General features: G+C 58.8%; 1 long non-coding RNA gene across 1 annotated transcript; it reads right to left on the reverse strand.

Moving 5' to 3' along the window:
* Window positions 1-6,068: 6,068 nt before the first annotated feature.
* On the reverse strand, window positions 6,069-6,972 carry LOC118651104. The gene is made up of 2 exons (XR_004966113.1): window positions 6,652-6,972; window positions 6,069-6,225 (listed from the first exon to the last, which is right to left on the reverse strand). It is a non-coding gene; the product is annotated as an uncharacterized LOC118651104 (long non-coding RNA).
* Window positions 6,973-12,463: the final 5,491 nt, after the last annotated feature.

The raw sequence follows: 12,463 nt of genomic DNA on the forward strand, positions 1-12,463 counted from the left end.
AACCGCTGCCTCGGACACGACTCGGGCACGGACCGCAAGCCCAGGCTGCGGCCAATTGGGGGCGCGCGCTGCTGCCGTTTTGATTTCGGATGCCGGCTCTACCCCGGACACGTTGTCGGACCCCGTGACCACGTCAGACCGTGGCTAATTGGGGCGCGTGCCACTGCCTCCGCGGACTCGGACTCCAACGCGGACCGCGGCTTGGGCTGGGTTCTGCTCTGCCCGGAACACGGACTCGGACACTGATCCAGACGCGGACTCGCTCCGAGCCTGGCCCCGGGCTCGGCTCAGGATTCGGACTCGAGTCCCGGCTGGGAACCGCGATCGCTGCCTGACGCGCCCCAGCCTCAGACTCTCCACCTCTGTTTGCACTCGGGCCCCTCCTGGCTGCGCGGCAGACCCGACTCCCGACGCGTCGGACTTGGACCCGGGCCGCCTCTTACCCCAGAGCCTGGCTCTGCCCTGGGCTCGGACTCGGACTTGGACTCGGACTCGGATCCCCAACCCGGACCCTGGCTCTACCTCGGATTCGGACAGGGATGCGGACTCGGACGCGGAGCGGAACCTCAACCTCGTCCCGTGCGCAGAGCCTGACGCGGGTGCGGACGCATGCGGACCCTGCCCCGGGCTCGCCTCGGGATCGGATTCGGACTCGGCCCCCGCCTGGCCCCCGCGGCGGACACGACACCGGCACGGTTACACGGGGGGTCGAGCCACACGCTCGCGCGGCAGGCCACGCCCCCCGCAAGCCCCGGACTCCAGGCCTGACGCCCACCCGGACCGCCCTGGGCTCCGCGTCCGCCCGCCTGCACGCGAGCCCGGGGCTGCCTGGAGGAGGCGCGCGGAGGCCGCTCGCCTGCAGAGCTGGAGCGAACCCGTCCCGTCTGCAGCCCCGGCGGAGGCGCAGAGAGAACAGGTTTGCTGTGCCTCGTGTCTCTCTCTCTGGGAAGTAAAGGTCTTTATTTCTGCCGGAAACCCTGCAAACGACGAAGGAGAGCTGATGCAGCCCCGCAGACGCCACGGACCCTGTGCGGAAACCAGGGCCCCCAGACCCTCTGCAGCGGCTGTCGCCCCGCGACGCTTCTCTTCCCGAAGCACCGTCTTCCCGGGACCCGTGTGCTGGGCGCCCCCACGCCCAGGTGTGTGAGGCCGTGGGCCCCGAGTTCAGGCCTGGACCATTCTGTGCCCTGTGTGCTTCGCTTTTGCCTCAGACGCTGGACAAAGTTATGCGTTTTATCCCCAGAAGCTTTTGAGACTTAGCTTGTGTAACTTTTAATTTACTTGAAAGGTTTTGTCTGTTTTTTAGAAAGCTTTTGAGACTTAGCTTTTGTAACTTTTTTTTAATTTTAAAGGTTTTTGTCTTTTTTAGAAAGCTTTTGAGACTTAGCTTTTGTAACTTTAAAAAAAAATTTTAAAGGTTTTTGTCTGTTTTTTTTTTTTCCCGAAAGCACTTTCTCATATAATTAGGCTCAAAAAAGAAGCCAGAGAAAAGAGCCTGGGGGCCGCGGCCTTGGACGGCGGAACAGAGCGGCGCCCGCGTCCTTGGCCGCGCCAGCCGGGCCTCTGCTCCGCGGCCCGCGTCTTTCATAGTTTTGTTCGCCTCCTTTTCCAGGGAGACTTTTTAAAATGTTAAGTTTGTTTCTGAGCTTGTCCTTTGTGGAGTGGACTATTCTGACGCGGGGTCTGGCCTGGGGAAGACGCGGTGTTCTGTGGGGCCAGGCCCTGCAGTAATGAGGCTGGGGCTGGAGTGGGGGCCTGCGCGGAGGGGGCTGGGCGCGGGGGGCGCAGACCTTTGCTGCGAGGGGAAGCTGTGGAGCTCTGCTCTGCTGTTATCACCGCACAGAACTGTTTCCCAAGTTACCGAGTTCCCTCTCTCCTCACGTCCTTCCTCACGTCCTTCCTCCAGCGGCTGCAAGCACCCACCTCCCCCCTTCTGAGGGTCAATAACTTGGGGTGATCAGCACACGGTTGCCCCTGCAGAATGCTGGTTCCCAGGCCCCCTCCAGGGGAGAACCCGCTTAGTGAGCCTCTCCCGGGGAGGCCGGCACGTCCTGGCTGATGGGAGACTGAGGTTTTTCAGGCCATTTTGGTAACCCGCTCGCCTTCTGTGTGGAGACCACAGACAGGGGCCACCAGGTTCCCTGGGACCTCAAGCAGCAGGGCGGCTCTGAGCGCCTGCCCGCTTGGCCGGGCAGCCCTGGTGCAGGGTGCTGGCTGGGCGGGAAGGGCGGTGGCCCCGGGCACTGGTGACCCCTCCGCTCAGGTGAGGCGGCTTTGTGGGGAGGCCCCGGCAGGCCCCGTGGGAGCTGTGTCTGCGATTTCACACCGGAGGTCCATTCTTCCCGGCAGCGGGAGGGGGTGATCAGGATGCACCTGGCAGGGAAGGGTGGACGCCTCGGATGACCGAAGCCGGCTGTGGGGGAGGGAGGTCACAGGAGCTGGCCGGCGCTCTGCGTTCTGGGGCCCAGATTTCAATGAGGCTCTGTTTTTCTTGGGAACTGCTCTTACCTATAAAATACGCCTATGTGTGAGGGAGCGCGAAGAGGGGGGTGGTGATGTTTTTCTTTAAAAAAAGCAAATATAAAAAATAACAGTGCTGTGCGCGCCTGCGGCGGCTGGAGGCCCCAGGTCTGTGCAATCTCGGCCAAGTCACTACTCCATCCCCGCGCCTCCTCTCCCTGGTCTTTAGGAAGGAATGCACTTACGGTGACAGGCTGTTCCATCTTCGTCTCAGGCTGTGGGATCCGGGGGAGGGGGGGGGGGGAGGGGGAGAAGCCCTCAGTGCAAGCACAAGGTGTCTGCTGACAACCTGGGACCCCCCCCCCCGCCCCCGCGGCTGTTTTCTGACTCAGACTCAGCAACTCCTGGGGTACCTGGCACCTCTTGGACACGTGGGGTGTTTTTGCTGAGCTGCACTGTGTCGAAACCCCTGCAGGGGCTGTGAGGAGGGTGTGGGCCACGCCTGGTGAGAAACTGGGCAAGATAGAGGGCCCCAGGCCTTTGAACAAGACAACAAGATGGCCTCTCGTGTGGGATCTTGGATTTGAGGGTTTGGAGGCCCTCGCCGGAGCGCCCAGGGTCCCAGGCCAGACTCTGTGCAGCGGGCCCAGCTGGCTGGGGTCAGGATCTGTGGGGCCCAAACCCCAGCCCAGGGCACCCGATTGGCTGTCCCTCCCGAGGGAGCGGAGCTGCGGGGTGGAGAGACCTCAGCCCCTGGCCTCACTCCCCTCTGGCCTGGCTGCTTTTGTCCTAATGATGGGGAATGAGGTCAGCATTGGCCACGCAGCAAACACCATTTTTTTTTGTCCTGCGGGGAATGGTTTGCTCTATCTGAGAACGGATCTTGTTATCTCCAGCAGGTCCCCTGTTTGCTGGCTTGGGGCCTTTGCATGTGTGGGATGGAAAAGGGGGTGACCCCAAGAGCACAGGTAGGGCCTGCCCTGCACCTGGCTTGGGGCTCCCCAGCGCCTCAAGTCGGTCCCACACCAGAAGGGCAGCAAAAACTTTTATTTCTACACGCACACAGGCACATGTGTACACACACAGCCACACATGTGTACACACACAGCACACATGCGTGTGTGCACATACATGTGCACACACTTATATTTTCAAGTGCACACACACACACACACCCCGGGATGTTTCTCGTGTTGCTAACATTTAATGTTCTAATATTAAAGTTGGAGGCACCGAGGGGCTGTCTTGAAAGGCTCATTCAGCCTGTCTGCCCCGAGCGGTTTTATTTATGTCTTCTTGTCACGCACGTCAAAGAGCCCTGTGTTCCGCGCAGACTGTTCGGGTGGCTGAGTGTTTTGCTTTTTGGCTACAGCTGGTTAATTTTTCCGAGTTTGTAGATCCAGGTGTGCGCTGCGAAGTTTTTTCCCAGCATGAGGAGCTCCCCAGTGAGGCTCAGAGGCCTCCTAGAAATTTCCGGCGTCCTACGTGCGAGAGACGGCTAATTTCAGAGAAGTTATGAGTGTGGGGGACAGAGGCGCCGGTTTCTGTGTCCACAGCCTCCCCCTGGACGAGGGGGCTGGGAAGGGCCGCCCTGGAGCCGGATATTTGGAAGGCAGAGTTGAAAAACTGGTTACCAGATAAGATATCAGCAAAAGCACAAACGCTTGATGATAGTTTAAAAAATTCCTGCCTGTGAGCATCCTCCCAGCGAGCCCAGGAGGGAAAGTGCCGGCCAAGTTGCTCGGGGTTTTGAAAAACATTTAAAAAATACATGTTCATCCTGTTTTTATTTTCTGCTCATTAGGTTACTTCTTATTTTCAAAGTTCATGGCACCCCTCGTCAGATTGTTTAGATTATCATCGTCTTTTGGTTGGAAAAAAACCCCCACAAAACTTCAAGTTTTTTCACAATTAGGAATTACACCAAAAGTTGCTCTATGCACAGCAAGGAGCAAGACAGAACAAAAGCACTGCTTTCTTTTTTAGTATTTTTTTTTTTTTGCAGCCATTAATAGGATCTTGTCTCGCAGCCATAAATTTAGTTAAGACATTCTTCACTTTTTGTGGAAAGGGAATGTATGAAAAATCTGACCTTAACCTTGCCTTTTTGTTAGCGACCTAAAAGCCGCGAGTCTGGAAAATGAAACTCATTATGTAGAAAGCAAAGTACTTACCTGTGCTGTCTGGAAATTGTATTAGATTAAAAAAAAATAAAATGGGAGTATTTAAATAAATAAGACCAGTGTGGTCAAATTTCAAACAACTGATCCTCGGCGCCCCCATCCCTCATTCCGCATGTGTCCGTCCCGCAGGCAGCGAGGCTGCTGCAATCATTCTAAAGAAGTGATCTGTGAAGCCTGGGTTTTTTTTAAGTTCTTGCTGTCCCTTGCAATTTAACAATGCACCGTTTGAGTTTCAACTCTGGGTTTATTTTCTTTCCTGGCCCCCCCTTTTTTTCTCCTAAAGGGCTCATACTTTACCTAGATCTCCGAAGAGCCGAGCGGCTAAGAAAGGATCCTAAAATTCTCATTCCATTTGTGGGGAAGGGGGGAAAAAAATGTAACTGACTTTCACAAGCCTTTCAGCATTGTTTAAAAATTTTTAAGTAAACATTTGACAGTTTTTAAAGTTTAAAATTGCTTTAAGTTTTTAATAGCTAAATTCTCCTTAGATGTGATTTAAAAAGCATATGTGGTCATTAAAATAACGACTCTTTCAGACCCCTATAAAGGATTAATAAGATCTAAAAATACTTCAAATAAATCAAGGCTTTCGGCTGCGAGAGGAAGGCATTCCTTAGACACTTGGGGAGTGAAATTCCTTTCACATTTTCTGATGTCCTTTCACTTTTGTGGAAATCCGTACCTTCTCCCAGAAACAAACTCCGAGCTCTAACTTATCTTTAATTGCTCATAAAAATTGGCTGTAAGTGGCACAATGAGTTCTTTAGAAGAATGTTAATTTCCCAATTTGTGATGACTCCATTTTAGAAATTGCAGGACTGGGAGACTAACATAAACCCAGCGCCCACTTCTCTTTGAAAGGTAACTTTGAGTTTTCAAACGTGCTTTTTGCCCTCTCCGGTACAAACCCGAGGCGCTGGCGCGGCCTTTGAGATGCAGGCGCATGTGTACCTGAGGACGGCCGCCGGCACCCCTAATTCCTGTTTTCTGGTCTGTGCTGTTGCCGCGTTGGAATGCAGATATTAATTGCAGCTCCTCATCTGCCAGGGAGGATTTTCACACTGGCATCTGTGTTTCATCTGCGGCCCGTTCCCACATTTATACATGTGTATGATTGAACACACATTTATGGAGACTCCTAGTTGTTTTATGTTCTTTTATTTGAAAAATAATAATTAACTTCTTAGGAATGCTTCCAGGGTTGTTAGACTTTTTTATATACACACGTAGGTAACACATCGTGGAAAGCGAATGCGTGGACTTTCCAAGGTGTGTGAACGACCATAAACCAGCTGCTCGCGGAAGGTTTCTAAACAAACACGGGGCTGCGCGGGGTGTGGAGTGGCCGCTGTCAGTCCCGGAGCCGAGGACGTGCGGCTGATCGCTGTCAGCTGCGGGCCCGCAAAGTCTGTTCTTTAGATATTCTTTTTTTTAAAAAATGAAAGGACACCCAGAAACAGCCTGGGGCGCGGGGGGGCTGCCGAAGCAGAGCCCCGCTCTGCGCTGTGTCCCCCAAACATGCTCTCTCCACGGCCGGGGCCTCGTTTCTGTTGCTGGTTGTCACGCCAAGTTTGACATAAAACTGAGTGAGCGAAAGCAAAAGGGTTTGAAAATTGCTTCATTATGCTCAGAAGGAAAGACCCGTCCGACGGCGCGCGCTCAGCTCTCCTTCCTCGGAGACCGTGCGCAGGGCAGGGCCGCGCTCTCCGGTTTTGCTTCTAGCTAAACTAGCAGCCGCCCGCCGCCCCGCCTCGGCCTCCGCGGGAGAGCGCCGCCCCGGGCATCGGCATCGGTGCTCATCGGCGTGTGCGTAAATCACTGGGAGTCGACATGAAGCTTCCACCACGCGGGACAAGGTATTACAAACCCGGCCGGTGGGAAGGGAGCCCCGGCCTGCAGAGGACTCAGACAAAGACGGGAGAGCAGAATCCCGCGGCCGGTGTGCTCCCTCGCAGCCCCCCAGGCTCCTCCCGAGGACACGGGGGTCACGGAGGAAGCGGCGTCTTACCCACTAGGCTCCCAGCCTGGAGTGGACGGGCCGGCCGGAAAGTCCGCATTTTTCTGGGGTGTGCGGGCTGCATGTTCAAAACCCCAGTGACAAATGTAAGTTTCCACTGACACTCGCCCCGCCGCCTGAATTAGATTAAAGGCATCTGTTCGCTGACTCCGAGGACGCCTGGGACACAGAAAACATTCAACTGGTGAGCATCCCGGCCCGGCGTGGGGAGAAGGGAAACGAAACCGAAGCGCGGGACCTGCCCGGGCCGGCGGGGACCCTGGGGCCGCGCGCGCGGGCGGGCGGGCGGGCGGCGGAGCAGGAAGTCGCCGCTGCATTCCCAACAGACAGATCTTGGGAGAAATCAGGAAAAAATAACCATATGAGGCCGATCCTATAAACATCCTGGTCTGGCGAGAGCTCCGTGTGACTGAGTTTTCACATATCTGACCTCGGGTCCGCGTGGGCCACGGCCCGGCCGGCTCCGCGGGAAACCCGGCGCTCATAACACAGAACACTTGTCGGCAAAGCAAATATTCGCCTTCTCCTCTCAGACCATTTACCTCGAATCATGTGGGATGATAGTGAGTTAGGAAAAGACTTTAAAAACCAACCCCAACCGCCCCCAACGGCATCACCCAAGTGCTGGCGTTTGATTTCCGAGTTTGCAGCCACGTTCTCTCTCAGTCCACGCCAGGTAAGAGGGGATTTTAAAAAAGAGTGTGTGTTCACGACTATTGCTCTGACTCACCCAGTTCCTTGTTTTACCAAATAATAATTGGGAGGAGGGAAACAGCATTAAGTTAACTTACGACTGTGTAAGGGTGAGAGAAAAAATGAGCTAATAAAAAGGTTAGCTGGCGGCCTGATTATACCATGATTTCAGGTGAAAATTACCAAGCTAATATCCTGGCATCTAGTCGCTGCCTTCTGTAATGACACAGTTGTCAGATGTGTATTTGTACCCACGGAGCAAAAGTTGGAAGTGGCATAATGGAAGATAATCTCTTTTTCTTTGTGGCTTTTTTAATTCAATGTTTTAATCCACCCATTTAATCACAAAACATATATCACATTAGTTATAATATTTCGAGTGCTTAGCAAAGTGATTATAAATAGATTACAGTGTGGTTGTTGGGTGCGGAGTGTGTGTGCGCGCGCGCACGTGCTAAGCAGCATTTCTCGGCTCTGCGTTGTTGGGGATGGTTTTACGTGAGAATAGGAACCATATATTTATTTCCAAAATCCCCATTCAGTTGTTGCCCAGCTTGCTCATTATTTCAGAAAAACAAGATTTGGTATCAAAAGGGCCCGTACCTACGATGTTTTCACTTCTGCGTTCAGTCTAGTCCCGTGGTGGGCAAACTGCGGCTCGGGAGCCACATGCGGCTCTTTGGCCCCTTGAGGGTGGCTCTTCCTAAGCCTTAGGAGCACCCTAATTAAGTTAATAACAATGTGCCTACCTATAGAGTTTAAGTTTAAAAAATGTGGCTCTCAAAAGAAATTTCAATCGTTGTCCTGTTGATGTTTGGCTCTGTTGACTAATGAGTTTGCTGACCACTGGAAACTTTTTTTTTTTTGTGGCTCTGCAGCCCCCAAAGTTGCTGAACCACAAATGTCTTTAATCTGTTTTTTTAAAGTAGTTGAACCATCCAGGAGAACGATGGGGCAGAGGGGGTTTATAAGGGTGTCAGGGTGAGGCTCTTCTTGGCGTGGCTGGCACAGGAGGGGACACACAGGGACTTGTGGCTGTGGAACTGCCCGACACACTGGTCTCACAGGGACGTGTTTCCTTACTGCACACACCGTGTCCAGCGGGGGCTTAGGGCAGCGAAGACGATGATAAAGGCCTGGGCCGGACAAGAGGTCGTGTGTCCCCGCGGTGCTGCTAGGACGGGGGCAGCATTCCGAGTCTGGGCTGCCGAGAGCCGGCCTTCTCGGAGGAAGGGGCGCAGGATGCCTGCACTTCCATCTCCCGACCCTGGCCCTTGACTGGGCGCCAGAGACCCCCCTCCGTCCTCCGCAGGAGGAGGGGCGCACACCCCTCGGTGAAGTCACCGGCTCTGCTGGTTGTCAGCAGCGTGGAAAGTGAAAGTCGGTCAGGATTTCGATGAAAAGATGAACTGGGAAACGTTTCTGTTCCATTTTCTAAGGCTGCATGTCCTCTCAGGAAAAAGGAAAAATCCACCCCTGGAAAGAAGAGGCTACAGTGCGATTCTCACCCGGGAAGCAGCCTCAGGAGGCTTCTGCATGTGGCCTGGTGTCCCCTTCCGCCCTCCCTCCCCCAGCACGTGTGTGTCACAGAGTGGGGGCAGCACAACTCAAGGCCAAGGCCATGGGGGTCTAGGGAGCCTCCAAGGTGGTCAGTGGGCAGCAGAGGTCCTTGGGGAGCTGCTCCAGCAGCCCCCGCCCAGCCTTGGCCAGGGCGGCCTGTTCCCCCTTTCCTGGGTAGTCCAACCCAACCTGGATGGAGTTTCCTGGGAGGAGGGCACGCAAGGAACTTTTGAATTTACCAATAGCATAAAAAGTATATATATATTTATGACAGCAGGCAAGTTTCCATTGGTTCACAGAAATGGCGAGATGTGACGTCAGTGACACTGTAGTGAGAATGCCAAGGCCGGTGGGGGCGGGGGGGGGGGGCAGAGCCATTGGGATGGGGCCCAGGGGCCTCCCTTCTTCGGGGCAGTCTTCATGGGTGCTTGAGGACAGCCAGGCCCATCTGGCTCTGAGCGGGGCAGGCCCTGGCAGGAAGATGGGTTATGAGCACAGTGAACCCTGTCAGGGTCTTCTAGTGCCATAAGCTCAAGCTGACCCCTCTGGGGGTGGGGGGACACTCAGGCGCCCCCGCAGAGCCGGCAACAAAAGCTGCTGTGGCCTCGCAGGATTCTGACCCTGCCTGGACCCTGGAGCCTGGCCAGGAGCGACCCCCTGCAGGGGCGGGAAGGAGCCGGGGCAGCAGTGCAGCCCTCAGGCTCGGAGAGCAAGGCTGCGGCCTGTAACTTCTCCCGCAGCTTCTGCGCCCTGGGCCCGGGGAGCAGGAAGTTGTTTCTGTGAGGAAGGAAGAGAGCAAGCTCGGAGCTGGGCAGCGGCTCGGGCACGGTGCCCACGCCCATCCCACGCCTCCCCGGGGCACTGTGAGGATTCTCTCACCTCTGCCAGGCACGTTTGACACCCCCTCCATCTCTGGGCACAGGGCGCTTCTCCCCTCCACTTCACCAGACCCCGAGCGCCCCACCCCCTACCCCGCTGTGCAAGGCGCCCCTCTCTCCGCCAGGCCCGCGGCGGTGTCTGGGAAGACCCCGTGGAGTCCCACTGGCACCGCCTTGCCCTGGAGAAAGCCGTTCACCACCGATGACCCTGAACTCTGTGCTGGAGCCTCGTCTAGAGCTCCATGGGGCTCACTGGCCCCCGCAAGGACCAGCCCGGCGACCCCGGCTGCGGCCCTCCGCTGCGGCCCCCGGCGCGCACAGGGCCGTGGTCAGACCGGGGCTGTCGGTCCGCCGGGGGTCCCCAAGCTGGGCCCGAGCGTGCGCGCGCGCCTCACTGCCCGCAATCATGGCAGCCGGGACCTCGAGCGCAGCCGCCGAGCGCGCTCCAGCAGCCGCCTTAGTGCCAGGGCGGCGGGGCGGGCTGGGCTAGCGCTTGCTGCCCACCCCCACCCCCCCGCCCCTTGGGTGCGCGGGCTCCAGGGCTCAAAGCAAAAAGCGGCTGGGTTCCCGCAGCGCGGTACCCCCTGCCTGGCGCGCGCGCGCGGGCGGGGCTGCGGGCGGGGGCGCGCGGGCGGGGAGCGCCCAGGGCGGCGAGCCCGCGGGGGCGCGCACGCGGGGCTGCGGGGCGAGGCGCGGGGCCCGGGCGGCGAATCCGCTGCTCGCGCCGCCGGCCCCGCCCGCGCGCTCGGGCCCTGGGAGGAGGGTGCATGGCGGAGGGGGGAGGCGGGAGGGGCCGCGCCCTGTCCTCGCCTGCAGTGGGCATGGCGGGGGCCCCGGGAGGCCTCGTTGGTATTCTGGGCACAGCCGAAGCTCTGACCTCTCTGCGGAACGGGGGCGTCGGGCTCGCGGGCACGGCCGTCGCCCCCAGGCGTTCTCTCGGGGCTGCGGGGCCCTGGGCGCCTGGCTTCCCCCCACCCTCCTTCCCCTCCTCCCCGGTCCCCCCCTCCCCCCTCCCCCGCCCCGATCCGGCGGCGAAGGGGTGGGCAGGGAAACGCGCTCTCTGGGACAGGTGCCAACTCCGAGACAAAAGACATAAAATAGGCGGCAACGGGGGAAGCGCGGCTGGCGCGCTCAGGCGGGGACGGAGGAGCCGAGGGGGCCTCAGCCTCGGTGCCGACCGGGCAAAGTTTGGGAAGTCGCCGGGCAGCCTCGCGGCGGCGGGGGAAGCGCGGGCCGGGCCGCCCTCCGCGCCGCGCTCGTTCTCTCCGAGCCGCTGCTGAATAATTCATGGCGCGGCCGCCGGCCATTAGCATGCACCGGGCGCGCGGCGCGTCTGTGCCCAGCCGCCGCCACCGCATTCGGCGCCCGGGCCGCGCCAGACGAGCGGCCGCGCAGAGCCAGGCCCGTGCTGTCCCCGCGCCCGCCCGGCGGCGCCCATTGTGCCTCGGGCCCGCGCCGCCGGCCGCCCCCCGCCCGCCCGAGAGAAAGCCGCCGCGCGCCCGGTGGCCCGGCGCTGCAAGTTCGGGCCCTCGGCGCCCGCCCGCCCGCCTGGGGATGCACGTGAACTTGGAGAAAGTCGCGAGGCGAGCGGGCCGGGACCTCCGCGGCAGGGCGTGGGCGCCCCTGGCCCGGCGCGCTTTCGTTTTCGGCCAGGACAAAGGTCCCTCGTGGCGCGGGGCGCGGGCGCGAGGAGACCGGGTCCCGCGGACCCTCTTGGGCGAGGGTCGGGTTGCAGAATAGCGAAGCCGAAGCCGGGAGGGAGAGCCGCGCAGCCCGCGGGGCCGGGGAAGTGCGGCCTGGCCGTGCGCTCCGCCGGAGCCGACCTGCGGGGGAGTTTGGGGAGAGGGCACCGCTTGGCTCTCTGCGGTTGGGGGCGGCGCGGGGGAAGGGAAGCGTCTGGAGCCCTGAACTCAGGCCGGCGGCCCAGGGCCTTGCAGCCGCGGGCAGGACCGCGCCGCGCGGGCCGCGTCCGGCGGTCTCCGGCAAGGGCAAGGCTGCCGACCTGCGCGCCGCGGGTCGCCGCGGGGTTCAGGGCGACTCCTGAGGACGGTAAGTGCCTTTCTCACTTTTGCTAGTTAGTGAATAATTAAATATTAATGAAGAGATTTCTAGGAAGAGCCCTTCTCCAGGACAGGCCTTCCGCAGAGGGGCGCTGGGAGGAGGTCTGCTCGTGAATCTGCAGCCTCCGCCGCTGGCCAGGACTCGGGAGCTTCGCTAACATTCTGGGCTTGGAATTTGGGACGCTCGGCTCCCAGGCTCAGGTGTGCGGGCCATTTGCCCGGAGAGAAAGGCACCGAATCCATAAAATAGCGCCAGCGCATCTCCACCAGAGTAGGCGGGAAGGAGGAAGCGCCTTCTGAAAGGTTAGATGTGCTGGGGAGCGGGATTCGGGAGCCACCACCCTTTCTTAAAACGTGTTCCCCGGCGTCCTGCACCAGCGGCTGCCTGTTTCCCCGCCGGCCCTGCACTGATGGAGAGTGGATTGGGGGGCCCTGGCCCTGCCGGCCGAGTCGGGCGGGCCGCGGGAAAGGCCCTGGTGGGAGCTGTTGTTTATGGTGGCATAAAATGAAAACAACTCATAACTCTGCGTAATAAATCCCCCTTTATAGTGGCTCACACGCGGGCCTGTCCCCGGCTCTGGCCAGTGTGTGGGGAGCGGGAAAGGGGTGCAG

This window comes from Myotis myotis, unplaced genomic scaffold (assembly GCF_014108235.1).
Source record: "Myotis myotis isolate mMyoMyo1 unplaced genomic scaffold, mMyoMyo1.p scaffold_m19_p_3, whole genome shotgun sequence".
NCBI classification, from domain to species: domain Eukaryota; kingdom Metazoa; phylum Chordata; class Mammalia; order Chiroptera; family Vespertilionidae; genus Myotis; species Myotis myotis.